Here is a 27911-nt window from a genome sequence, read left to right as displayed (position 1 = left end):
GGGGTTTCACCATGTTGGCCAGGCTGGCCTTGAACTCCTGGCCTCAAGTGATCCACCCGCCTTAGCCTCCCAAAGTGCTGGGATTATAGGCGTGAGCCACTGCACCTGGCCTATGAGTTATTCTTGGTGGACATATTGTAAATTGGATGCAACAATCTATGGACGGTTGGAATATGTGATCTCTATGCTCTTTTTCAACTATGAAAATTTGTGTTTGCAATACTTGGTATGACGCCTGGCACACAGTGGATGGTCAATTTGTACTAAATAACATGTTTGTGGACTTCATTACACCACAGCCACAGAGACAAATGTCATCGCTGTTTCTACTTGCTATAATTTTCACTAAGAAGGTTTTAATCACAACTACCATTAGCTACTCATATTGAGAAATTACCAGAATATTCTCTTCTGCAAACAGTGGCTGAGTTTGGATTGAGGACTCTGTTTTGGCAACAACCTCTTTACTGCTTGAAGTAATTGCACCCTCTCAGAGTTGGTATTGCATACACGTAGCCAACATGTAGAGGGCAGGAAGCAGTTAAACTGCAAAGCCCCATTGAATCATCTAAATTAGGCACAGGTGGAAGGGCTTTTGAATAATAGGAGAGAGGCTTTCAGGCAACACTCGGCCTGGAAAACACGGCTTTTCTTGTCTGTGAGGGTTGAAGAAGGCATCCCAGAGCACGGCCCATCTCCTATGGCTCCGTCGCCTACCTGCTCGTGCAGAGAGGAACAGAATCTGTAAGGGTGAGAGCAGTAGAGACACAGCTGCTGGTGTCCATTAATGCAGGTAGAAAGCTTAAAAAGATGGGTCAGGCGTGGTGGCTTACATCTGAAATCCCAGTACTTTGGGAGGCTGAGGTGGGTGGATCGCTTGAGCTCAGGTGGTCAACAGCCTGGCCAACATGGTGAAACCCCGTCTTTACTAAAAATATAAAAATTAGCCAGGTGCAGTGGCCTGTTCTTGTAGTCCCACCTACTTGGGAGGCTGAGGTGGGAGAATCACTTGAACCCGGGAGGTGGAGTTTACAGTGAGTCAAGAACTCGCCACTGCACTCCAGCCTGGGTGACAGAGCTAGACTCTGTCTGTCTCCAGGGAAAAAAAAAAAAAGATGGGCTGGGTGTGGTAGTAATCCCAGCACTTTGGGAGGCCAAGGTGGGAGGATTGCTTGAGGCCAGGAGTTTGAGATCAGCCTGGCCAACATAGCAAAACCCTGTCTCTATTTTATTTGTAAAATAAAAATAATATAATTAATAAAAATACAAATAAGAACGCTTGGCCAGGTGTGGTGGCTCACGCCCGTAATCCCAGCACTTTGGGAGGCTGAGGCAGGTGGATCACAAAGTCAAGAGATTGAGACCATCCTGGCCAACATGGTGAAAACCCATCTCTACTAAAAATACAAAAATTAGCTGGATGTGGTGGCGGGAGCCTGTAGTCCCAGCTACTTGGAAGGCTGAGACAGGAGAATCCCTTGAACCCGGGAGGCAGAGATTGCAATGAGCCGAGTTCTCACCACTGTACTCCAGCTTGGTGACAGAGCAAGACTCAGTCTCAAAAAAAAAAAAAAAAAAAAGAAAGAAAGAAAAGAAAAAGAAAACTTGAAAAAATGGAATCTTTTAGATAGGTTTCAGAGGTACCCACAATAAGCATAACAGTTAGTACCAAGAAGTGACTGTTCCTGGCCAGCTGAGCTGCAGCCAAGGACAGCAAACAAGGAAGGGACCTGATGGCCCAGGCAAACTGTTCTAGCCACTCTTGATTTCTGAATCAAAAATTGGAACTCATGGTCTTGAATTTATTTTATTTTATTTTATTTTATTTTTTATTTTTCTTGAGACAGAGTCTTGCTCTGTCGCCCAGGCTGGAGTGCAGTAGCGCGATCTCTGCTTACTGCAAGATCCACCTCCCAGGTTTGCGCCATTCTCCTGCCTCAGCCTCCCGAGTAGCTGGGACTACAGGCGCCCACCACCACGTCCGGCTAATTTTTTTGTTTATTTTTTTAGTAGAGACAGGGTTTCACCGTATTAGCCAGGATGATCTCGATCTCCTGACCCTGTGATCCACCCGCCTCGGCCTCCCAAAGTGCTGGATTACAGGTGTCAGCCACTGCGCCCGGCCTATGTTATTTTTTGAGGAAGTATCTCATTCTATCACCCAGGCTGAAGTGCAGTGGCGTGATCTTGGCTCACTGCACCCTCCACCTCCCGAGTTCAAGCAATTCTCCTGCCTCAGCCTCCGAAGTAGCTGGGATTATAGGCGCCTGCCGCCACGCCCGGCTAATTTTTGTATTGTTAGTAGAGATGGGGTTTCACTCTGTTGCTCAGGCTGGTCTCGAACTCCTGGGCTCAAGTGATCCACCTGCCTTGGCCTCCTAAAGTGCTGGGATTATAGCTGTGAGCCACTGTGCCCGGCCTTGAATTTATTTTTATGTATGAAATGACAAGTTTATGGACAATTACAACAGAAAAAAAAATGTATCTATGATCTTATCACCCTAACACAACTCTGTGGCACTCATTTGATGACTTCCAAGTTCTCTGTGGTCACATATAGCTATTAGAGATAAACTATTAGAATTATAGTGCAAGTATGGCTTGATTTGTGCCAAAAAGACTTTGAAAAGAATTATACGAATTTATAATATGTAAATTATATATAATTATATATCACCTCCATCCATCTGTAATTTGGAATTGGACTTTTTTTCCTATTTAACATATCACAGTGGCTGGGTGAGGTGGCTCAAACCTGTAATCCCAGCACTTTGGGAGGCCAAGGCGAGTGGATCGCCTGAGGTCAGGAGTTCGAGACCAGCCTGACCAACATGGTGAAACCCTGTCTGTACTAAAAATACAAAAATTAACCGGGCATGTTGGTGCATGCCTGTAATCCCAGCTACTTGGGAGGCTGAGGCAGGAGAATCACTTGAACGTGGGAGGCAGAGGTTGCAGTGAGTGGAGATCGTACCATTGCACTCCAGCCTGGGCAACAGAGTAAAAATTTGTCTCAAAACAAAAACAAAAACAAAACAAATAAAACCATATCATAGGCATTTTGCTAAATATTTTCTCCCAATTTTTCTTTTATATTGTGGCTAAATGGTATTTGGGTTTTTGTTTTTGTTTTTTGTTTTGTGAGACAGGGTGTCATTCTGTCACCCAGGCTGGAATACAGCATTCAATAGTGTGGTCTTGGCTCGCTGCAGCCTTGACCTCCTGGGCTCAAGTGATCCTCCCATCTCCGCCCCCCAAGTAGCTGGGACCACAGGCACCACCCCCAACCACACCTGGCCAGGTGTTTAATTTTGTAGAGACTGAGTTTCATCATGTGGCCCAAGGTGGTCTTGAACTTATGGGCTCAAGAGATCCTCGTGCCTTGGCCTCCCAAAGTGCTGGGGTTACAGGCCTGAGCCACTGCACCCAGGTGATAAATGGTATTTTGTCAAGTGGCAGGATTAATAATATCTAACATGGGCCGGGTGCAGTGGCTAACACCTGTAATCCCAGCACTTTGGGAGGCTGAGGCAGGTGGGTCACCTGAGGTCAGGCGTTCGAGACCAGCCTGACCAACATGGTGAAACCCCGTCTCTACTAAACATACAAAATTAGCAGGGCATGGTGGTGCATGCCTGTAGTTCCAGCTACTCGAGAGGCTGAGGCAGGAGAATTGCTTGAACTCAGGAGGCGGAGATTGTGGTGAGTTGAGATCGCGCCATTGCACTCCAGCCTGGGCAACAAGAGCAAAACTCTGTCTCAAAAAAAAAAAAAAGTCTGACATGTGCTATGTTTATTGTATGCTATGTTGAATGCTGTGTGAGCCCATACATTAGCTCATCTAATCCTCACAACTGTAGGATGCAGGTGATAGGATGATCGTTTTTTCAGATGAGGAATTTCAGAGAGCCATTAGTAACACAGCCTATTAGTGCCAGGGCGGGGCTTCTTGCCACGTTTGATTCCAGGTTCTAAACTCGTAACCAGCTGCCTAATCAGCCTCTGTCTCTTTAGACATTTAAATTACTGCCTTTTTGTTGTTTTTATTATAACGAACCCTACAAGAAACATCCCATTGTTCCACATAGGCTGTCTGCATTGTAATGTTGTTGACTCTGTAAACAAGTGGGTTCAAGAATGTCAATATTTTGATGACTGTTGAGGTCTTGTGCCAAAATAACTTTGAAAAGAATTATGCCAATTTACCATATGTAGGTTATATTCTCCATTTATATGCTCTCCATCTCTAAGGTCCTTCCTTGTCAGTTTTATATATATATGTGTGTGTGTGTGTGTGTATATATATGTGTGTGTGTGTATATATATGTGTGTGTGTGTGTGTGTATATATATATATATATATATATATATATATATGTAGTTTTTTTTTTAAGATGGACTCTCACTCTGTCACCCAGGCTGGAGTGCAGTGGTGTAATCTCGACTTACTGCAACCTCCGCCTCCTGGCTTCCAGTGATTCTCCTGCGTCAGCCTCCCGGGTAGCTGGGACTACAGGCACACACCACCATGCCCAGCTAATTTTGTATTTTTAGTAGAGACAGAGTTTCACCATGTTGGCCAAGCTGGTCTCGAACTCTTTTTTTTTTTTTTTTTTTTTTTTTGAGATGGAGTCTCGCCCTGTTGCCCAGGCTGGAGTGCAGTAGCGCGATTTTGGGTCACTGCAAGCTCCATCTCCCAGGTTCACGCCATTCTCCTGCCTCAGCCTCCCGAGTAGCTGGGACTACAGGCGCCTGCCACCATGCCTGGCTAATTTTTTGTATTTTTAGTAGAGACAGGATTTCACCGTGTTAACCAGGATGGTCTTGATCCCCTGACCTCGTGATCCGCCTGCCTCGGCCTCCCAAAGTGCTGGGATTACAGGCGTGAGCCAACACGCCCTGCGGTAATAGTTACGTTAATTTAAAATTTTGTTTGGCTAATTTAGTAGCAAAATTAAAATTTAATATTTTAACTTCTTTTCTGATTAGAAAAATTGAGCCTTGACTAGGTATGGTGACTCACGCCTGTAATCCCAGCACTTTGGGAGGCCGAGGTGGGCGGATCACAAGGTCAGGAGTTCAAGAGCAGCCTGGCCGATATGGTGAAACCCCGTCTCTACTAAAAATACAAAAATTAGCTGGGTGCAGTGGCGGGTGCCTGTAATCCCAGCTGCTTGGGAGGCTGAGGCAGGAGAATCACTTGAACCTGGGAGGCAGATGTTGCAGTAAGCTGAGACTGCACCACTGCACTCCAGCCTAGGTGACAGAGCAAGACTCTGGCTCAAAAAACAAACAAACAAACAAAAAAACCTGAGCCTTATTTCATGTATTTGTTTACTGGTTATAGTTCTTTGAATGATAGCTTTATGTCCTTTTCCCATTTTTTCATTAGAGCCTTGTTTTTTCTTTTTCTTTTATTTTCTTTTTTTTTTGAGACAGGATCTTGTGCTATAGCTCAGGCTGGGGTGCAGTGGTGCAATCATGTCTCACTGCAGCCTTAACCTCCCAGCTCAGTGGATCCTTCCACTGCAGCCTTCCCAGTAGCTGGGACCACAGGTATATGCCATCATGCCCAGCTAAATTTGCTTTTTTTTTTTTTTTTTTTTTTGAGACAATCTCACTCTGTTGCCCAGGCTGGAGTGCAGTGGTGTGATCACAGCTCATTGCCACCTCCACTTCCTGTGTTCAAATGATTCTCGTGTGTCAGTTTCCCAAGTAGTTGGGATTATAGGCACATGCCACCACGCCAAGCTCATTTTTTTGTATTTTTAGTAGAGACGGGGTTTTACCATGTTGGCCAGGCTGATCTTGAACTCCTGGCCTCAAATGATCCATGTGCCTTGGCCTCCCAAAGTGCTGGGATTATAGGTGTGAGCCACCATGCCTGGCCCATTGGAGACAGAGTTTCGCTCTTGGCATCCAGGCTGGAGTGCAATGGTACGATCTCGGCTCACTGCAACCTCTGCCTCCCAGGTTCAAGCAATTCTCCTGCGTCAGCCTCCTGAGTAGCTGGGATTACAGGTGTGTGCCACCATACCCAACTAATTTTTGTACTTTTAGTAGAGATGGGTTTTCACCATGTTGGCCAGGCTGGTCTCAAACTTTTGACCTCAGGTGATTGGCCCACCTTGGACTCCCAAAGTGATAGGATTATAGGCATGAGCCACCATGCCCGGCCTGGAGACATTTTTTAAAAACCAATTAATAATGGTTTTTCTCATGTAATGAAGATATTAATGCTTTGGTCAGATTTGGTACAAATATTTTTCCTGGTCAGTTTGCATTTTAATAGTTTGATTTTTTATTTTTGACATTTTTAAAAGTTCATATAGTCAGATAAACCACTTTTTTCTTTTTTTTCTTTTTTCTTTTTTTTTTTTTTTGAGATGGAGTCTTACTCTGTTGCTCAGGCTGGAGAGCAGTGGCACGATCTTGGCTCACTGCAACCTCCGCCTCCTGAGTTCAAGTGATTCTCCTTCCTTAGCCTTCTGAGTAACTGGGATTACAGGCATGCACCACCACACCCGGCTAATTTTTGTATTTTTTAGTAGAGATGGGGTTTCACCATTTGGCCAGGCTGATCTCAAACTCCTGACCTCAAGTGATCTGCCCGCCTTGGCCTCCCAGAGTGCTGGGATTACAGACATGAGCCACTGCTACAATCATAGCTCACTGTAGCCTTGACCTCCCAGGCTCAAGTGATCCTCCCACCTCAGCCTCCCGAGTAGCTGGAACTACAGGTGTGCACCACCACACCCAGCTGATTTTTCTGTTTTGTGTAGAGATGGGGTTTTGGCATGTTGCCCAGGCTGATCTCGAATTCCTGGCCTCAAATGATCTGCCTGCCTTGGCCTTCCAAAGTGCTGGGATTACAGGTGTGAGCCTGTAATTACCGGCCCTAATTTTTTATCTTTTTCCTGCCCCTGTGTCCCCCTACTCTTTCTAGTTGGTTAAAGAATACTACTAGAAGTATATATTGATGTTTGCTGTTGTGTCTATGCCGAACATACTTAAGGCTGTTGCGTAACCAGCACAATCCATGTCTCACACTCTGCAGCCTTTCACCATCTACCCACCACCTACTTACGCCTCCACTGGGTCTAGTGTGGATTCCATCCCAGTTACACCAACGGAACAGCTCTTGCTCTCTCTTGACTCACTATTGGCCTTTCTCTTCTTCAGTGGATATTTCTCAAATGCGTCTTTTTTTTTTTTTTGAGACGGAGTTTCACTCTTGTTGCCCAGGCTGGAGTGCTCACTGTAACCTCCACCTTCCAGTTTCAAGTGATTCTCCTGCCTCAGCCTCCCGAGTAGCTGGGAGTACAGGCACCTGCCACCACGTCCAGCTAATTTTTCTATTTTTGGTAGAGACTGGGTTTCACCATGTTGGCCAGGCTGGTCCCGAACTCCTGACCTCGTGATCTGCCCGCCTTGGCCTCCCAAAGTGCTGGGATTACAGGGGTGAGCCACAGCACCTGGCGTAGAATGCATCTTAATTGAAGTATGGGAAGAGTTCAGGTCTTTTGTCAGCATCCACCTTCCTATAAATCTCACCAAGACAGGACTCACAGCTTAATGAGGAGATTCTTGCAAAGTACATACAAAGCTGGCCTTCTAGCTGGTTGAAGGGCTTGGTTAAATTGAGCTCAACACTAAGCCTAGGAGTGAAGAAAAGACATAGGCAATTCTTTCTTTGTACTCTTTTCCAGTACTTAAAAAAAAAAGAGGTAAATTTTTGTACAGTAAAATGCACAGATGTCAAGTGTACAGTTGGATGAGTTTTGACATCTGTGTACACCTATGTAATCAACCGCCCAATCCAGATAAAGAATGTTCTCATCAACCCAGAAAGTTTCTTCATACCCATTTCTAGTGAATTTTTCCCAGCAGAGGCAACCACTGTTCTGAATTCTATCACAATATTTTAGTTTTGCCTGTTTTAGAATATTATATACATAGAATCATTTAGTATTTACTTTTTTGTGTCTGGCATCTTTTTTCAACATAATATTTTTGAGATTTATGCACGTTATTGCATGTATCAGTAATTTTTCTTTTTTATTGCTAAATAGTGTTCTAATATATCAACTTTTTTTTTTTTTTGAGACAGAGTCTTGCTCTGTCACCCAGTCTGGAGTGCAGTGGCACCATCTTGGCTCACTGCAATGTCTGCTTCCCAGGTTCAAGTGATTTTCCTGCCTCAGCCTCCCGAGTAGCTGGGATTACAGGTGTGTACCACTACACTCTGCAAATTTTTGTATTTTTAGTAGAGATGGGGTTTCACTGTGTTGGCTAGGCTGGTCTTGAACCCCTGACCTCAGGTGATCCACCCTCCTTGGCTCCCAAAGTGTTGGGGTTATAGGTGTGAGCCACTATGCCCGGCCTCAACATTCATTTAGTCAGGCACAGTGGCACAGCCACCTGTGGTCCTAACTACTTGGGAAGTTAAGGTAGGAGGATCACTTGACTCACCCCAAGAGTTTGAGGTCTGCCTGAGCAATGTAGCAAGACCCTGTTCTCTAAAAATAAAATAAGTAAATAAATAAATAAATTTTATCAGTAAAAAACAAGAAATCTTGTTCCATGTTAGTAATATAATGAGATATTACCATATCTTAAAAATTTTATCTCATTATCTGGCAATGGAAACTGGATTATCTCTATTTTTGGAATATGGAGTATAACGCTGATACCTACATGCTTGTACTTGTATTTTTCAGGAAATATGCTTTCGCTGTTCTTGGGTACATTCCTAGGAATAGAATTGGTGGATCATATAGTCAGTGTATGTTTTGTTGTTGTTGTTGTTGTTGTTGAGACGGAGTCTCACTCTGTCGCCCAGGCTGCAGTGCAATGGCACAATCTTGGCTCACTGCAACTTCTACCTTCCGGGTTCAAGCAATTCTCCTGCCTCAGCCTCCGGAGTAGCTGGGATTACAGGTGCCTGCCACCATGCCTGGCTAATTTTTGTATGTTTAGTAGAGATGGGGTTTCACTGTGTTGGCCAGGCTGCTCTTGATCTCCTGACCTCGTGATCCGCCCACCTGGGCCTCCCAAAGTGCTGGGATTACAGGTGTGAGCCACTGCACCCGGCCATGTCTAATGATTTTAAACACCTTTCCATGTGCTGATTCACTATTTGATTATCTTTTTTTTTTTTTTTCATTCAGCAGACGTTTAGCTAGTCCTCAAATGAACTCTCCGGCAAAAGTCTTTATTACTGTGACTTCATATATGAGAAAAGTGGTGCCCAGACAAGTTAGGAAGCTTTCTTAAAGCCACAAAGCAGACAGCAGAGCTTGCACTGGATCTCAGGTCTGTCTGAACCCCCAACCCCCCAACCCTCACAACATACCCTTAGTCTCATGCTGCCCAATCTAACATGCTAACAATGTGCCCAGACTTCTTGTTCAAAGGGAGGAAATGATGGTCTATTCACCTTAAGGCTCTAAACAGGATGACTTTAGTCCTAGCTGTCCAGACATCCTTCTGGAAGTTCTCTGTGCCCTTGCTTTTGCACTGCAACAGCAGTTCCCAGAACACTTTTTATTTTGTAAGAGTTTTTCTTTTATTTTTTATTTTTTTTATTTTCATAGGTTTTAGGGGAACAAGTGGTGTTTGGTTACATGAGTAAATTCTTTAGTGGTGATTTGTGAGATTTTTGCACCCATCACTGGAGCACTGTACCCTGAACCCAATTTGTAATGTTTTATCCCTCACTCCCATCCCACCCATTCCCCCTGAGTTCCCAAAGTCCATTGTGTCTTTTTTATGCCGTTGCATTCTCATAGCTTAGCTCCCACTTATGAGTGAGAACACACGATGTTTGGTTTTCCATTCCTGAGTTACTTCACTTAGAATAATAGTCTCCAATCTCATCCAGGTCACTGCAAATGCCATTAATTCATTCCTTTTTATGTCTGAGTAGTATTCCATCATATATATATGTGTATATATATATATGGATATGTACACCATAGTTTCTTTATCCACTCGTTAATTGATGGACATTTGGATTGGTTCCACCTTTTTTTTTTTTTTTGAGATGGAGTCTCACTCTGTAGCCCAGGCTGGAGTACAGTGGCACGATCTCAGCTCACTGCAAACTCTACCTCCCGGGTTCAAGTGATTCTCGTATCTTAGCCTCCCGGGTAGCTGGGATTACAGGCACATGCCACCACACCTAGCTAATTTTTGCATTTTTAGTAGAGATGAGATTTCAAAATGTTGCTGAGGCTGCTCTCGAACTCCTGACCTTGAGTGATCCACCCGCCTTGGCTTCCCAAAGTGTTGGGATTACAGACATGAGTCACCGTGCTCGGCCTGGTTCCAGATTCTTAACATTGTGAATTGTGCTGCTATAAACATGCATGTGCAAGTATGTTTTTCGTATAATGACTTCTTTTCTTCTGGGTAGGTACCCAGTAGTGGGATTGCTGGATCAAATGGTAGATCTACTTTTAGTTCTTTAAGGAATCTCCAACAGTGTTTTCCATAGTGGTTGTACTAGTTTACGTTCCCACCAGCAGTGTAGAAGTGCTCCCTGTTCACCGCATCCATACCAACATCTATTATTTTTTGATTTTTTGATGATGGCCATTCTTGCAGAAGTCAGGTGGTATCGCATTGTGATTTGGATTTGCGTTTCCCAGATTATTAGTAATGTTGGGCATTTTTTCTTTCTTTTTTTTAGGGGTATTATTGTGAGTGTTTTTCTTTATACTTTAAGTTTTAGGGTACATGTGTACAATGTGCAGGTTAGTTACATATGTATCCATGTGCCATGTTGGTGTGCTGAATCCAGTAACTCATCATTTAGCATTAGGTGTATCTCCTAATGCCATCCCTCCCCACTCCCCCCCCGCCACAACAGGCCCCGGTGTGTGATGTTCCCCTTCCTGTGTCCATGTGTTCTCATGGTTCAATTCCCTGCTACGAGTGAGAATATGTGGTGTTTGGTTTTTTGTCCCTGTGATAGTCTGCTGAGAATGGTTTCCAGCTTCATCCATGTCCCTACAAAGGACATGAACTCATCATTTTTTATGGCTGCATAGTATTCCATGGTGTATATGTGCCACATTTTCTTAATCCAGTCTATCATTGTTGGACATTTGGGTTGGTTCCAAGTCTTTGCTATTGTGAATAGTGCCACAATAAACATACGTGTGCATGTGTCTTTATAGCAGCATGCTTTATAGTCCTTTGGGTATATACCCAGTAATGGGATTGCTGGGTCAAATGGTATTTCTAGTTCTAGATCCCTGAGGAATAGCCACATTGGCTTCCACAATGGTTGAACTAGTTTACAGTCCCACCAACAGTGTAAAAGTGTTCCTATTTTTCCACGTCCTCTCCAGCACCTGTGGTTTCCTGACTTTTGAATGATTGCCATTCTAACTGGTGTGAGATGGTATCTCATTGTGGTTTTGATTTGCATTTCTCTGATGGCCAGTGATGATGAGCATTTTTTCATGTGTCTTTTGGCTGCATAAATGTCTTCTTTTGAGAAATGTCTGTTCATATCCTTCGCCCACTTGTTGATGGGGTTGTTTTTTTCTTGTAAATTTGTTGGAGTCCATTGTAGATTGTGGATATTAGCCCTTGGTCAGATGAGTAGATTGCAAAAATTTTCTCCCATTCTGTGGGTTGCCCGATCACTCTGATGGTAGTTTCTTTTGCTGTGCAGAAGCTCTTTAGTTTAATTAGATCCCATTTGTCAATTTTGGCTTTTGTTGCCATTGCTTTTGGTGTTTTAGACATGAAGTCCTTGCCCATGCCTATGTCCTGAATGGTATTGCCTAGGTTTTCTTCTAGGGTTTTTATGGTTTTAGGTCTAACATGTAAGTCTTTAATCCATCTTGAATTAATTTTTGTATAAGGTGTAAGGAAGGGATCCAGTTTCAGCTTTCTCCATATGGCTAGCCAGTTTTCCCAGCACCATTTATTAAATAGGGAATCCTTTCCCCATTGCTTGTTTTTGTCAGGTTTGTCAAAGATCAGATGGTTGTAGATATGCGGCATTATTTCTGAGGGCTCTGTTCTGTTCCATTGGTCTATATCTCTGTTTTGGTACCAGTACCATGCTGTTTTGGTTACTGCAGCCTTGTAGTATAGTTTGAAGTCAGGTAGCGTGACGCCTCCAGCTTTGTTCTTTTGGCTTAGGATTGACTTGGCAATGCAGGCTATTTTTTGGTTCCATATGAACTTTAAAGTAGTTTTTTCCAATTCTGTGGAGAAAGTCATTAGCAGCTTGATGGCGATGGCATTGAATCTATAAATTACCTTGGGTAGTATCGCCATTTTCACGATATTGATTCTTCCTACCCATGAGCATGGAATGTTCTGCCATTTGTTTGTGTCCTCTTTTATTTCATGGAGCAGTGGTTTGTAGTTCTCCTTGAAGAGGTCCTTCACATCCCTTGTAAGTTGGATTCCTAGGTATTTTATTCTCTTTGAAGCAATTGTGAATGGGAGTTCACTCATGATTTGGCTCTCGGTTTGTCTGTTATTGGTGTATAAGAATGCTTGTGATTTTTGCACATTGATTTTGTATCCTGAGACTTTGCTGAAGTTGCCTATCAGCTTAAGGAGATTTTGGGCTGAGACGATGGGGTTTTCTAAATATACAATTATGTCATCTGCAAACAGGGACAATTTGACTTCCTCTTTTCCTAATTGAATACCCTTTATTTCCTTCTCCTGCCTGATTGCCCTGGCCAGAACTTCTAACACTATGTTGAATAGGAGTGGTGAGAGATTTCTTTTCTTTTTTTTTTTTTTTTTTGAGACAGAGTCTTGCTCTGTCACCCAGGCTGGAGTGCAGTGGCATGATCTTGGCTCACTGCAAGCTCCGCCTCCCGGGTTCACGACATTCTCCTGCCTCAGCCTTCCGATTAGGTGAGACTGCAGGCTCCTGCCACCACGTGCAGCTAATTTTTTGGTATTTTTAGTAGAGATGGGGTTTCACTGTGTTAGCCAGGTTGGTCTCGATCTCCTGACCTCGTGATCCACCACCTCGGCCTCCCAAAGTGCTGGGATTACAGGCATAAGCCACTGCACCTAGCCCTCTTTTTTATTATTAAAAATTTTTTTTGGCTAGGCATGGTGGCTCACACCTGTAATCCTAGCACTTTGGGAAGTCGAGGTGGGTGGATCACCTGAGGTCAGGAGTCTAAGACTAGCCTGGCCAACATGGTGAAACGCTGTCTCTACTAAAAATACCAAAATTAGCTGGGCATGGTGGCATACACCTGTAATCCCACCTACTCAGGAGGCGGAGGCACAAGAATCACTTGAACCCAGGGGGTGAAGGTTGCCATGACCCGAGATCGCACCACTGCACTTCAGCCTGGGTGACAGAGCAAGATTCTGTCTCAAAAAAAAATAATAATAATAATAGTAATTTTATTGTAGAGGTGGGGTCTTGCTTTGTTGCCCAGCCTGGTCTTGAACTCTTGGGCTCAAGTGATCCTCCTGTGTCAGCCTCCTAAAGTGGTGGGATTACAGGAATAAGCCACCATGCCTGACCATAGGTGGCATTTCTTTGGAGATATTTAGGCTGTTCTGAGAAGACAGTGGAGGCAACAGCCATGTGGCCCAGGGGTCAGGGTGACTTTCTTTAGCCTTTTTCCCTCCACACCAAGCAGCTGCTTTGTCCTCTCACGTCGGAAGCACCTCAGGAGGGCTGTCTTACAGCCACAGCGGCTCCTGTGTGGATGAAGGCTCCGTATTTGGAGTTCCCAGGTAGGAGTTCAGGTTTGTCCCCTTTGTCTCTCATGAAGCCCCTGCCTGAATTCCTATTGGGCTGTGAGGGGTCACCCAACCTACAGGTGGGGCCTGGCAGGTGGTCCTGGGAGCAGTGTGGAAGGCTTGAGTGGCATGGCCTGGAGCATACAGCACATATTATATTTGGGACCACACCAGGTCCTATGGTCTTGTTTCCAAACACAGAGAAAATGAAGGTATTTTTCTAGCTGGAGGGACGATGGAGGATTTTTCCATCCAAAGCCAAATTCAGTGGAGCAATTGCAAAGCTACGTGAATTAAGAAAAACAAAAGAAGGGGCTGGGTGCGGTGGCTCACGCCTGTAATCCCAGCACATTGGGAGGCCGAGGCAAGCGGATCACCTGAGGTCGGGAGTTGAAGACCAGCCTGACCAACATGGAGAAATGCTGTCTCTATTAAAAATACAAAAAAAAAAAAAAAAAATTAGCTGGGCATGGTGGTGAATGCCTATAATCACAGCTACTTGGGAGGCTGAGGCAGGAGAATCGCTTGAACCTGGGAGGAGGATGTTGTGGTGAGCCAAGATCGCACCATTGCACTCCAGCCTGGGCAACAAGAGCAAAACTCTGTCTCAAAAAAAAACAAAAAGAAAAACAAAAGCAGGAAAACTGGTTAATGGTTGGGGTAAGAAAGAGTCTTTGTTTTAGACAGTTGAAAACCACAAGAGGTAAAGCAGGGAATGCAGGCTCATCCAGAACAGGGAGGACATGCGCTCATGTGTTATTGGTTTCCTAGGAATTACCATCCTTAAAATCTTGTTGAGGAATTGCGCTACTATGTAGAACGTTGGCTTCATCACGTCCCTCTGTTGCTCAAGACCTCACTCCCACCTGCCATGCAAAGGCTGCTGTTTGCTACAGCCTCACGCCTGGGCTCTTTCCCAGGCTTTTCATCACCTTTCTTAATTTGGTGCAATCCTGTCTTTCTAACCTCCTCTTTGAATTCCTACCGAAAAGAACCTAAGTAGGCCAGGGGCAGTGGCTTACACCTGTAATCTCAGCACTTTAGGAGGCCAAGGTGAGCGGATCACGAGGTCAGGAGATCGAGACCATCCTGGCTAACACGGTGAAACCCCGTCTCTACTAAAAATACAAAAAATCCGGTGTGGTGGCAGACGCCTGTAGTCCCAGCTACTTGGGAGGCTGAGGCAGGAGAATGGCGTGAACCCGGGAGGCAGAGCTTGCAGAGAGCTGAGATCACACCACTGCATTCCAGCCTGGGTGACAGAGTGAGACTGTCTAAAAAAAAAAAAGAACCTAAGCCTCTTCCAAGGCAGCATCCGCACCTCTCCACACACCCCATGTCTCTGCTTGGCCCGTTTGCCAACTTAAAGGGCCTTTCTGTTCCCCAAGAGAAACTGCCCATCTATCATGACCCAGCACCCTTCAATCATGTCAGTCCACACTAGACTCGATTTCCCTAACTCACCAGCATTTCCAGGCCCTGCCACCAACTTAGTGCCTGAATATGCACTGTCTGGCATTTTTCTTTTTTTTTTCTTTTTTTTTTTTTTTTTTGAGACGGAGTCTCGCTCTCTCACCCAGGCTGGAGTGCAGTGGCGGAATCTCGGCTCACTGCAAGCTCCGCCTCCCGGGTTCACGCCATTCTGCCTCAGCCCCTCCGAGTAGCTGGGACTACAGGCGCCTGCCACCACGCCCGGCTAATTTTTTTGTATTTTTAGTAGAGACGGGGTTTCACCGTGGTCTCGATCTCCTGACCTCGTGATTCGCCCGCCTCGGCCTCCCAAAGTGCTGGGATTACAAGTGTGAGCCACCGCACCCGGCCACTGTCTGGCATTTTTCACTCATTGGTTCTCTGTCTCGCAGGTTAATTCTATGGGAGTAGGAAGCTTGAGATCAACTTCCTTGGGATTCTCCATAAAAGCCCGCACAGGGCTGGCTGCAGGGAAAATCAAAATCATGCATTCATTGTTTGGTCGAGGAGCAAGCTGGTATGTTAGGTGTTGATGAGCTCAATCGAAGGGTTCGCAATGGTGTTCCAAAGAACCCTAGTTGGGCATGATGTTCATTGTTCTGTCTGCCATCCAGGATGACTTTTAACATCTTAGACTGTGGGTGCCCCACCCCATGGGCAACAGCCTCTTCATGTTAAAGGCAACTGGCCAAAGTTCAAACAGGACAGGAGAACGAAAGTGCGGTACATGCAGGAGGGGGAATACATTCTGTTCTTAAAATTTCAGTATTTGTCTATTTTGAGGAATATGTAAGGAAATGTGAAGGATAGGCTAATTAAAACCCACTAACTCACGTCTGTAATCTCAGCACTTTGGGAGGCCAAGGCGGGCAGATCATGAGGTCAGGAGTTCGAGACCAGTCTGACCAACATGGTGAAACCCCGTCTCTATTAAAAATACAAAAATTTGCCGGGCATGCTGGTGTGAGCCTGTGATCCCAGCTACTCAGGAGGCTGAGGCAAGATAATTGCTTGAACCTGGGAAGTGGAGGTTGCAGTGAGCCGAGATCATGCCACTGTACTCCAGCCTAGGTGACAGAGTGAGACTCTGTCTCAAAAAAAAAAAAAAAAAAAAAAAATGTGGAGAATTTTTCAGTTTTATGAGAAGTGGCACTTGGTATTTCCCCCAATACAAAATGGCTGTAAAATTTTAAAAGGTTCTCAGTGAACGTCACGCCTCTTAGACATTAATGAAGTTGGAATGAATAGATCTCACTAATGTCAAGGGGACAGGGGTAGGTGGATGAGACGCAAATAGAAACCAGTCCCAGCCCAACATTAAAAAATCTGTGGGCCAGGCGCGGTGGCTCACACTTGTAATCCCAGCACTTTGGGAGGCCAAGGCAGGAGGATCACTTGAGCCCAGGAGTTCAAGACCAGCCTGCGCAACGTAGTTAGACCTCATCTCTACAAAAAAAATTAAAAAATTAGCCGGACGTGATGGTGTGTGCCTGTAGTCCCAGCTACTCAGGAGGCTGAGGTGGGAGGATCATTTGAACCTAGGAGGTCAAGACTGCAGTGAGCTCTGATCGCACCACTGCACTCCTGCCAGGACAACAGAGTGAGACCCTGTCTCCAAAAAGAAAAATAATCTGTGTATCCCAGGAATGACTACTCTTTCTCTACCACTATTTGCACATCTACACATATCCTTAAATCACCTTTGCTCTACAGAGACAAAAATGACAGCCACATCCATCATCCTTGAAGGCTGGTCCTCTGCCCCCACTTCCTTTTTCACTGGTAATGTTCCTTTTCAAAACTATGACTTTTACTGTGCAAATAATATATGATAAATGCATAAATACTAGAAAATACAGGTAACAAAAAGAAAGCATTCACTTGAAATCACATCATCCAGACATAACTACTGTTACCATTTTGCCAATTACATTCTCGTCTCTTTCTTCATGAGTGTATGTACAGAAATATGTAAATATGTAAGAGCAGTATCATAATAAACATATTGTTATAAAGTTTTTCACTCATCGGCATAATTTTGATCATATTTTCTTTTCTTTTCTTTTCTTTTTTCTTTTCTTTTTTGATACGGAGTCTTGCTCTGTCACCCAGGCTGGAGTGCAGTGGTGTGATCTCGGCTCACTCCAACCTCTGCTTCCTGGGTTCAAAAAATTCTCTGCCTCAGCCTCCTGAGTAGCTGGGATTACAGGCACGCGCCACCATGTCTTGCTAATTTTTGTATTTTTAGTAGAGGTGGGTTTCACCATGTTGGTCAGGCTGATCTCGAACTCCTGACCTTGTGATCTGCCTGCCTCAGCCTCCCAAAGTGCTGAGATTACAGGTGTCAGCCACTGTGCCCAGCCTTCTTTTTTTTTTTTTTTTTGAGATGGAGTTTTGCTCTTGTTGCCCAGGTTGGAGTGCAATGGGGCCATCTTGACTCACCGCAACCTCTGCCTCCTGGGTTCAAGTGATTCTCCTGCCTCAGCCTCCCAAGTAGCTGGGTTCACAGGCATGCACCACCACACCTGGCTAATTTTGTATTTTTAGTAGAGATGGGGTTTCTCCACGTTGGTCAGGCTGGTCTCGAACTCCTGACCTCAGGTGATCTGCCAGCACCAGCCTCCCAAAGTGCTGGGATTACAGGCATGAGCCACCACGCCCATCCCATATTTTCATATCACTGATCATCTACATTATTTTTTTTTTCCAGACGGGGTCTCTCTCTGTCGCTCAGGCTGGAGTGTGGTAGCACGATCTTGGCTCACTGTAACCTCTGCCTCCCGGGTTCAAGCGATTCTCCTGCCTCAGCCTCCTGAGTAGCTGGGATTACAGGCATATGACACCATGCCTTGCTAATTTTTGTAATTTTAGTAGAGACGAGGTTTCACCGTGTTGGCCAAGATGGTCTGAATATCCTGACCTCGTGGTCTACCCGCCTCAGCCTCCCAAAGTGTTGGGATTACAGGCGTGAGCCACTATGCCTGGCCTCATCTACATCATTTTTAATGGTTAACAATAATTCTTTTGTGTGGAGGTATCATTTTGTGTGTGTGTGTGTGTGTGTGTGCGTGTGTGTGTGTGTATAGCTGTGGTGGTTGTTGTTTTGTTCTGGTTAGAGACAGTTTTGTTCTGTTGCCCAGGCTGAAGTGCAGTGGCACTATCATAGCTCACTGAAACCTCGAACTTCTGGGCTCCATTGATCCTCCCACCTCAGCCTCCCAAGTACTGGGACTACAGGTTTGTGTTTCTACACCTGGCTTTTTCTTTGTCTAAATTTTTTGTAGAGATAGAGGTCTCATTCTGTTGCCCAGGTTGGTTGTGAGCTCCTGGCCTCAAGAGATCCTCCTGCCTTGGCCTCCCAAAGTGCTGGGATTGCAGGCGTGAGCCACCGCGCCCAGCCTACCATAATATTTTAACCATTCCCCATTGATAGATACTTAGGATTTAAAAAACTCTATAGACATATTTTTTACATATGTCTTTGGATACTTATTTGATCTTCTTAGGATAAATGTTTAGAAGACTTAGTGGCTTGGCAAAGTGGCCCATGTCTGTAATCACGGCACTTTGGGAGGCCACAGCAAGAGGATCGCATAAGGCCAGGACTTTGAAACTAGCTTGGGCAACACGGCAAGATCCCATCTCTATTTATTAAAAAAAAAAAAAAAAAAAAAAAAAAAGGAAGAGGACTCATAAAGCCCTTTTCTTTTTCTTTTTCTATTTTTTTTTTTTTTTTTTTTTTTTTTGAGACAGAGTCTTGCTCTCTCATCCAGCCTGGAGTGCAGTGGCATGATCTGGGCTCACTGCAACCTCTGGCTCCCAAATTCAAGCAATTCTCCTGCCTCAGCCTCCTGAGTAGCTGGGACTACAAGTACGTGCCACCATGCCTGGCTAATTTTTTGTATCTTTATTAGAGATGGAGGTTTCACCATTTTGGCCAGGCTGGTGTTGAACTCGTGGCCTTAAGTGATCCACCCACTTTGGCCTCCCAAAATGTCACGATTACAGGCGTGAGCCACTGTGCCCGGCCCAAAGTATATGCATTGTTTCAAGACTTCTCCAAATTGCCAAATTCTTTCCTTTAGTGTCTTTGCCTCAGATATTTGCCAACAGTAGGCACTAGTCTAATCTTGCCTTTTATCTGATACGTTTTTCTGGTTTTGACATAAACTGGTGTTTTTATAGCACTTAACAACTAGATCAGTGTGTACGGGGTAAACGAGAGTTGGTTTTCAGTTCCAGGAGAGAATGTAGCGAGAGCTCGTTCCCCCAGGAGATGCTGGCGTAAAACAGAGAGCTGCGGTGTGTATTCGTGTTGATTTCTCCTTTTGTGCTCTAATGACAAGCTTCTTGATCCGATAAGGTCTGGGCATAATGAAGCCATCAGCCACATTTTATTCACATGCCGGCCTCTCAACTTTGCAGCTGTCTTATTTCTTGCTGCCCACCCTTCCCTTGCTTTCTTCAGGCCCCAGCTCTCCTGTTCTTTGTCCCTTCCTTCTTCCTCTCCAAACCTGTCCTCAGGAAAAGATCTGGTATCAGCCATACCCACCATGACAGAAAATGGAATCGAAGAGTGCATTCTTCTAGTTGTCTGCATTTGTTTATTTATTTTTGTTTATTTGTTTGAGATGGAGTCTCACTCTGTTGCCCAGGCTAGAGTGCAGTGGTGCGATCTTGGTTCCTGTAACATTTCTCTCCAGGGTTCAAGTGATTCTCCTGCCTCAGCCTCCCAAGTAGCTGAGATTACAGGTGTGCGCCACCATGCTTGGCTAGTTTATTTTTGTATTTTTAGTAGAGATGGCCAGGCTGGTCTCGATCTCCTGACCTCAAGTGACCCACCCGCCTTGGCCTCCCAAAGTGTAGGGATTACAAGCTTGAGCCACCGTGGCTGGCCAAAAGCATTGTTCTTAATGAAAAAAATATATCAGCTGAAGGTTTTTGTTTGTTTGTTTGTTTAAACAACCCTTATGTGTCAACCACATTAAGCCTAGCTTTGTAGCATTAACATGCTCCTGACTACCTGGGGAAGCTCAACTTTCCACATAGACCATTACCGAAGTGGCACTGAGCAGAAGACAGGAGGGGTGTCCACGTGGGAAGGGTGTGTGATTCTCCTTGTCAGGGGTTTCAGCATCATTCTTCAGTATGCACCCGTGGTACTGAAACCAGCCTAAGAGTCCCAGAGACAGTTGTTTCTGGATAAACATAGAAATGAACCCTTCTACTGTTAAAGCTTGAAACTTGTATTTTTTTTATCTGAGTTCTTCCTCGGGAGAAGACTTTCAGACCTCTAAAAAAAGTATCTGCCGGGCCCCTTGGCTCACGCTTGTAATCCCAGCACTTTGGGAGACTGAGGCGGGCCAATCACAAAGTCAGATTGAGACTATCCTGGCTAACACGGTGAAACCCCGTCTCTACTAAAAATACAAAATATTAGCTGGGTATGGTAGCATGTGCCTGTAGTCCCAGCTACTTGGGAGGCAGAGGCAGGAGAATTGCTTGAACCTGGGAGTTGGAGGTTGCAGTGAGCCGAGATCACGCCACTGCACTCCAGCCTGGGTGACAAAGCAAGACCCCGTCTCAAAAAAAAAAAAAAAAATAGTATCGGCTGGGTGCAGTGGCTCATGCCTGTAATCCCAGCACTTTGGGAGGCTGAAGCACGCAGATCACGAGGTCAAGAGATCGAGACCATCCTGGCCAACATGAAACCCCGTCTCTACTAAAAATACAAAAAAATAGCTGGGTGTGGTGGCGCATGCCTGTAGTCCCAGCTACTTGGGAGGCTGAGGCAGGAGAATCACTTGAACCTGGGAGGTGGAGGTTGCAGTGAGCCAAGATCCCACCGCTGCACTCCAGCCTGGTGATAGAGCAAGACTCAGTCTAAAAAAAAAAAAAAGTATCAAAGAACTGAAACTCGGGGGTTCAGGGTAGCAGGTGCCTCCTTGGCACTCCCTAGTTCCTGTTTTCTTACACATTGTTACATTTCTTCCCTGCTCTAGTAAAGCCTAGTTTTAGTCAGTCAGGGAGATGGATTTGAGACTGAGCTCCCATCTCCTCGGTTGCAGCACCCAATTAAAGCCTTCTTCCTTGGCAGTAGTTGAAATCTCAGAGAATGGCTCTCTGTGCAGCAAGGAGCAGGACCTGAATGGAACCTGGGGTTTCTCAGTAACAGTATGCTGGTCAACCAGTTCTCTGTGGGAAAAGCCCACATTTGTATCATTTGCTGATATTCATGGTGTAAATACATGTGGCAGATTCAGACTACCAATAGTATAACAACTGGCTCATAGTATTCCTATTTACCAGCCAGTCATGACGGCTCACACCTGTAATCCCAGCACTTTGGGAGGCCGCAGCAGGAGGATCACTTAAGGTCAGGAGTTCGAGACCAGCCTGGCCAACATGGTGAAATCCTACTAAAAATACAAAAATTACCCAGGCATGGTGGCAGGCATCTGTCATCCCATCTACTTGGGAGGCTGAGGCAGGAGAATTACTTGAACTCGGGAGGCAGAGTTTGCTGTGAGCCAAGTTTGTGCCACTGCACTCCAGCCTGGGCAACACAGCAAGACTCCATCTCAAAAAAAAAAAAAAAAGTATTCCTGTTTACCAATCAGCACTTTCATTGAGAAAGTTTAATGGTTTCTTTTACAATAGAATCTTCTTTAAAGATGGTATTCAGGGATCACACTCATCTCACCTGTTTATTATGACAGATGTGACTAGAGGCATTGCTTCTCACTGTTACATATGTGTTAGGAGCCATATGAAATAATTCTGTGATCATGGTGGCCACTGGCTAACATGTCTTTGAAATTTAAGCCTATTTTTTTTCTGAGACAGGGTCTTGCTCTGTAGCCCAGGCTGGAATGCAGTGGCACGATCCTAGCTCACAGCAGCCTCGGACTCCTGGGCTCAAGCAGTCTTCCTGCCTCAGTCTCCTGAGTAGCTTGGACTCCAGACACATGCCCCACACCTGGTTAATTTTTAAATTTTTCCTTTTTGCAGGGACAGGGTCCCCTTTGTTGCCCAGGCTCTCTAGTATACTGTAGGGTGCATGATATTAGGCTGTAATTAGATGCTCATTGAGGCAGGCTCATAATTTGTCGTCAAGAAAAATTTGGATCATGCAACTTTGGGAATGGTGGCCTTTCTTTGAAAAAGAGAGTCTGGGCCTGATGCAGTGGCTCATGCCTATAATCCCAACACTTTGGGAGGCCGAGTTGGGCATATCACCTGAGGTCAGGAGTTCAAGACCAGCCTGGACAACATGGTGAAACCCCGTCTCTACTAAAAATGCAAAAATTAGCTGGCCGTAGTGGTGCAAGCCTGTAATCTCAGCTTGATTCTCCTGCCTCAGCCTTCTGAGTAGCTATGATTACAGGCGCCTGCCACCACGCTCAGCTAATTTTTGTATTTTTAGTAGAGAGGGGGTTTCACCATGTTGGTCAGGCTGGTCTTGTACTCCTGACCTCAAGTAATCTGCCCACCTTGGCCTCCCAACGTGCTGGGATTACAGGCGTGAGCCACTGTGCCCTGGCCTAGTTTTTTGTTTTTGTTTTTGAGATGGAGTTTTGCTCTTGTTGCCCAGGCTAGAGTGCAATGGCGTGATCTCGGCTCACCACAGCCTCCGCCTCCTTGACTCAAGCAATTCACCCGCCTCAGCCTCCCGAGTAGCTGGGATTACAGGCATGTGCCACCATGCCCGGCTAATTTTGTATTTTTACTAGAAATGGGTTTTCTCCATGTTGGTCAGGCTGGTTCCAAACTCCCAACCTCAGGTGATCCGTCTGCCTCGGCCCTCCAAAGTGTTGGGATTATAGGCATGAGCCACTGCACCCGGCCTAGGTTTTGTTTTTCAACCACACTTAAATTTTTTTTTTTGTTTTAGAGGCAGGATCTTGCTCTAAAGGAGTTGAGGCTAGAATACAGTGGCAAGATCCTAGCTCACTTCAACCTCGAACTCCTGGGCTCAACCGATCCTCCTGCTTCAGCCTCCTGAGCAGTTGGGACCATGGCTATATGCCACCACAACTGGCTATTTTTATTTTTTGTTGAGAAAGGATGTTGCTATGTTGCTCAGGCTGGTCTCAAACTTCTGTGCTCAAGCGATCCTTTTACTTTGGCCTCCCAAAGTGCTGGGATTACAGGCGTGAACCACCACGATCAATCTTTAATCACACTTTTAACAAAGTCTTCAAAAGGTTAGGGAGGTAAGGTGGGGGGAAGGGAAGACGTATCTCGAAAGTGAAAGTTTAAAATTAAGTAGGGGTGGGCCGGGTGCGGTGGCTCACGCCTGTAATCCCAGCACTTTGGGAGGCTGAGGTGGGTGGATCACCTAAGGTCAGGAGTTTGAGACCAGCCTGGCCAACATAGCAAAACCCCGTCTCTATTAAAAATACAAAAATAAATTAGCTGGGTGTGGTGGCAGGTGCCTGTAATCCCAGCTACTCAGGAGGCTGAGGCAGGAGAATCACTTGAACCCGGGAGGCGGAGGTTGCAGTGAGCTGACATCGTGCCATTGCATTCCAGCCTGGGCAACAAGAGTGAAACTCTGTCTCAAAAAAAAAAAAAAAGGGCGCGGTGGCTCACGCTTGTAATCCCAGCACTTTGGGAGGCCGAGGCGGGCGGATCACGAGGTCAGGAGATCGAGACCACGGTGAAACCCCGTCTCTACTAAAAATAAAAAAAAAAAAAAATTAGCTGGGCGTGGTGGCGGGTGCCTGTAGTCCCAGCTACTCGGAGAGGCTGAGGCAGGAGAGTGGCGTGAACCCGGGAGGCGGAGCTTGCAGTGAGCCGAGATTGTGCCACTGCACTCCAGCCTGGGCCACAGAGCGAGACTCCGTCTCACAAAAAAAAAAAAAAAAAAATGGTAAGCAGGGGTGATATAGTCACTTAGGTGCAGTTTATCACTCATAGGGAGAGCACACCCCTCTCTCATTTGTATTGTCTCTCTTGGTCACTTTGTTCTTTCATCATTTTGACCCGTAGAACTATCTAGAAGATTAGACGAAACTAAGATGGCCGGATTGCACTGGTTATTTTGGCCCCTCCTTTTCTGGTAGACCGAGGGCTCCCTGCCTTTTTTGCTGCAGTCCTCCACGCATCTCACATAGCTTAGAGGCCCGATTCCTCCACTGCTCCAGTCCCAAGGTTAATGGATGAGGGGAGAACTAATTCATTGATTTAGATGTTGGGTCAGAGCCAGGCTTTTGTTTGTGCTGAACTGCACTTAGGACTCAGAAGTTCTGCCAAAAAACCTGTGGCAATGCCATCCAATGTGAGACTGGGACCAGTAACTGGAAACAAAATAAGCTTTTTTTTTTTGAGACAGAGTCTCGTTCTGCTGCCCAAGCTGGAGTGCAGTGGCGTAATCTTGGTTCACTGCAACCTCTGTCTCTCGGGTTCAAGTGATTATTGTGCCTCAGTGTCCTGAGTAGCTGGGACTACGGACGCATGCCACCACGCCCAGCTAATTGTTGTATTTTTAGTAGAGATGGGGTTTCACCATGTTGGCCAGGCCGGTCTTGAACTCCTGACCTCAAGTGATCCGCCTGCCTTGACCTCCCAAAGTGCTGGGATTACAGGTGTGAGCCACTGCACCCAGCCAAGAAGCTTTTCTAGAATGTTTCTCAGCTCCATCCATGAGCATGACAGAGGGTCTTCTCCATTATTCAAAACTATAAACACTGAGTGTCTGATGAAAACTGGGCCTTATGTAATTGTATTAGTCCATTTTTACACTGCTGCTAAAGACATACCCAAGACTGGGTAATTTATAAAGAAAAAGAGGTTTGGCTGGGAGTGGTGGCTTACACCTCTAATCCCAGAACTTTGGGAGGCCGAGGTGGGCGGATCATGAGGTCAGGAGATCGAGATATGTCCTCTTGGACAACATGATGAAACTCTGTCTCTACTAAAAATACAAAAATTAGTTGGGCATGGTGGCACGTGCCTGTGATCCCAGCTACTCGGCAGGCTGAGGCAGGAGAATTGCTTGAACCAGGGAGTCAGAGGTTGCAGTGAGCCAAGATTGTGCCACTCCACTCCAGTCTGGTAACAGAGTGAGACTCTGTCTCAAAAAAAAAAGAAGTTTAATGGACTCACAATTCCATGTGGCTGGGGAGGCCTCACAATCATGGTTGAGGGCAAGAAGCACGTCTTACATGGTGGCAGACAAGCACAGAGTGAAAGGAAAGCAAAAGGTGTTTCTCCTTATAAAATCATCAGATCTCATGAGACTTATTCACTACCAAGAGAACAGTATGGGAGAAACCGCCGCCATGATTCAACCATCTCCCACTGGGTCCCTCCCACAACATGTGGGAATTATGGGAGCTACAATTCAAGGTGAGATTTGGGTGGGGACACGGCCAAACCATATCAGTAATAATAATCAGTATTATAATGGCTATCATTTTATATCATGTTTGACATTTTACAAGCCTTTCTATCTAAATCATCTCATGTGGTCCTGACAAAAATCACTGGAGGTGGTCCTAGTATCCCCTTGTGAAGTTCAGAGTAGATGAGTATTTGCCTAAGAACTCACAGTTAGTCATTTGTCTAAAGTTAAAGAAGCAGCGACGGAGCCAGGATTTGAACACTGTGCTTTCAGCTACCCTGGAGAGGAGGTGGTGTGGTGGTTATGAATCCTGTAAGATGTAAGAACAATTTTTCAGGCTAGGTGCCCTGGCTCACGCCTGTAATCTCAGCAGTTTGGGAGGTCAAGGCGGGAAGGTCACTTGAGGTCAGGAGTTTGAGACTAGCCTGGGCAGCATAGCAAGACCCCATCTCTACCAAAAATACAAAAAGTAGCTGGGTGTGGTGGTACACGCCTGTAGCCCCACCTGCTTGGGAGGCTGAGGCAGATGATCTCTTGAGCTCAGGAGTTTGAGGCTGTCGTCAAACTGTAATTGTGCCGCTGCACTCCAGCCTGGGCAACTGAGGAAGACCCTGTCTGTAGGAAAAAAAAAAATTGCTTATGGAAGAGATCTACATATAAAACTACTTGAGTTTTGATTTCTTGTTTGACCTCACGAATCCATTATGCTGGACTTTTCTCAGGGTTAGGGCCATATGAACTATAAACCTAGCATGGATGTGAATGTGGTCAAGATGGTAAGAACTGTGAGTATTTGTATAATTCTCCAAGCGTCCTGCCATTGTTGCAGAATCAGGGCCCAGCACAGAGAGAGTGGTCTTCTTTTGTCCCAGCCTACAAAGTGCCAGCTATCTACTGAGAGGGCCTCCCAGGTTCTACAGTGGAAGGCCAGGGATGAGGACGATGGAGGCAAGCTCTGGCCAGTGAAGTGGCTTAGCTAGGGCAAGAAGCAGCTGGGTTTCCAGGCCCTTCTATGATGGAGCTGGGCCATGTGGGTAAGAACTTCCCAAAGGCAGTTTGAACTCTTAGTCTGCTGGGCAAGGATCAGGTTGTAGGGACAAGGGGCACCAGTCTTGCTGATCACCAGAGACTTCCAATTTCTTCCTCTTCCAGGCTGTCACCCCTCATTCCTGCCCAGTAGGAAGGAGGAAGGCAGATTTCTTCTCCAAATGCTGCTTTTGTGAGACTGACCTCTGATTGGATGACACGTGTCATGAGTATGTACCTGTTTTCCTTTTTTTTTTTTTTTTTGAGATGGAGTCTCCTTCTGTCACCCAGGCTGGAGTGCAGTGGCGCAATCTTGGCTCACTGCAACTTCTGCCTCCCGGGTTCAAACAATTCCCCTACCTCAGCCTCCTGAGTAGCTGGGATTACAGGCCTACACCACCCTCAGCTAATTTTTGTATCTTTAGTAGAGATGGGATTTCACCATGTTGGCCAGGCTGGTCTTGATCTCCTGACCTTAAGTGATCTGCCCTCCTCGGCCTCCCAAAGTGCTGGGATTACAGAAGTGAGCCACTGAGCCCGGCCATGTTTTCCCTTTTTTTTTCTTTCTTTTTTTTGAGATGCAGTCTTGCTCTGTCACCCAGGCTGGAGTGCAGTGGCGCTGGCGCGACCTCGGCTCATTGCAAGCTCCATCTCCCGGTTCAAGCGATTCTCCCACCTCAGCCTCCTGAGTAGCTGGGACTACAGGTGCCTGCCACCATGCCTGGCTAATTTTGTTTTTGTATTTTTAGTAGAGACAGGGTTTCACCACATTAACTAGGATATTCTTGATCTTCTGACCTCGTGATCTGCCCGCCACGGCCTCCCAAAGTGCTGGGATTACAGGAGTGAGCCATCGCGCCTGGCCCCCATTTTTAACAGACAAGTAATGCGCCCTCAGCACAACATACACAAGAGATTTCCAATCTACCACCACCTTCCCTCTTACCCTCATCTCATGACATGCCCCAGTGTGCGTTATTCCTGGGTACAGTGGGTGTCTGAGGTTCTCCCCAATACCATGCTCTCTCATCTGTTCTTTTTTCCTGGTGTTTCCCCTGCCTGGAATGTTGCAATTCCAACCCTGCAGCTATAGAGTTCTCACATATCTATGAAGCCCCTCTCAGAAGATCATCACGGCCAGGCTCAGCTCACGCCTGTAATCTCAGCACCTTGGAAGGATGAGGTGGGAGGATGGCTTAAGGCCAGGAGCTTAAGACGAGCCCAGGCAACATAGCGAGACCATATTGCTACCAAAAATAAAAAAAAAAAATTAGCTGGGCATGGCCGTGTGCACCTGTGGTCACAGCTATACAGGAGGC

The sequence above is a fragment of the Symphalangus syndactylus genome, chromosome 10 (genome assembly GCF_028878055.3).
Source record: "Symphalangus syndactylus isolate Jambi chromosome 10, NHGRI_mSymSyn1-v2.1_pri, whole genome shotgun sequence".
In the NCBI taxonomy this organism is placed as follows: Eukaryota; Metazoa; Chordata; class Mammalia; order Primates; family Hylobatidae; genus Symphalangus; species Symphalangus syndactylus.
The sequence above is the reverse complement of the archived record's forward strand: the minus strand, read 5'-3'. Positions refer to the sequence as shown.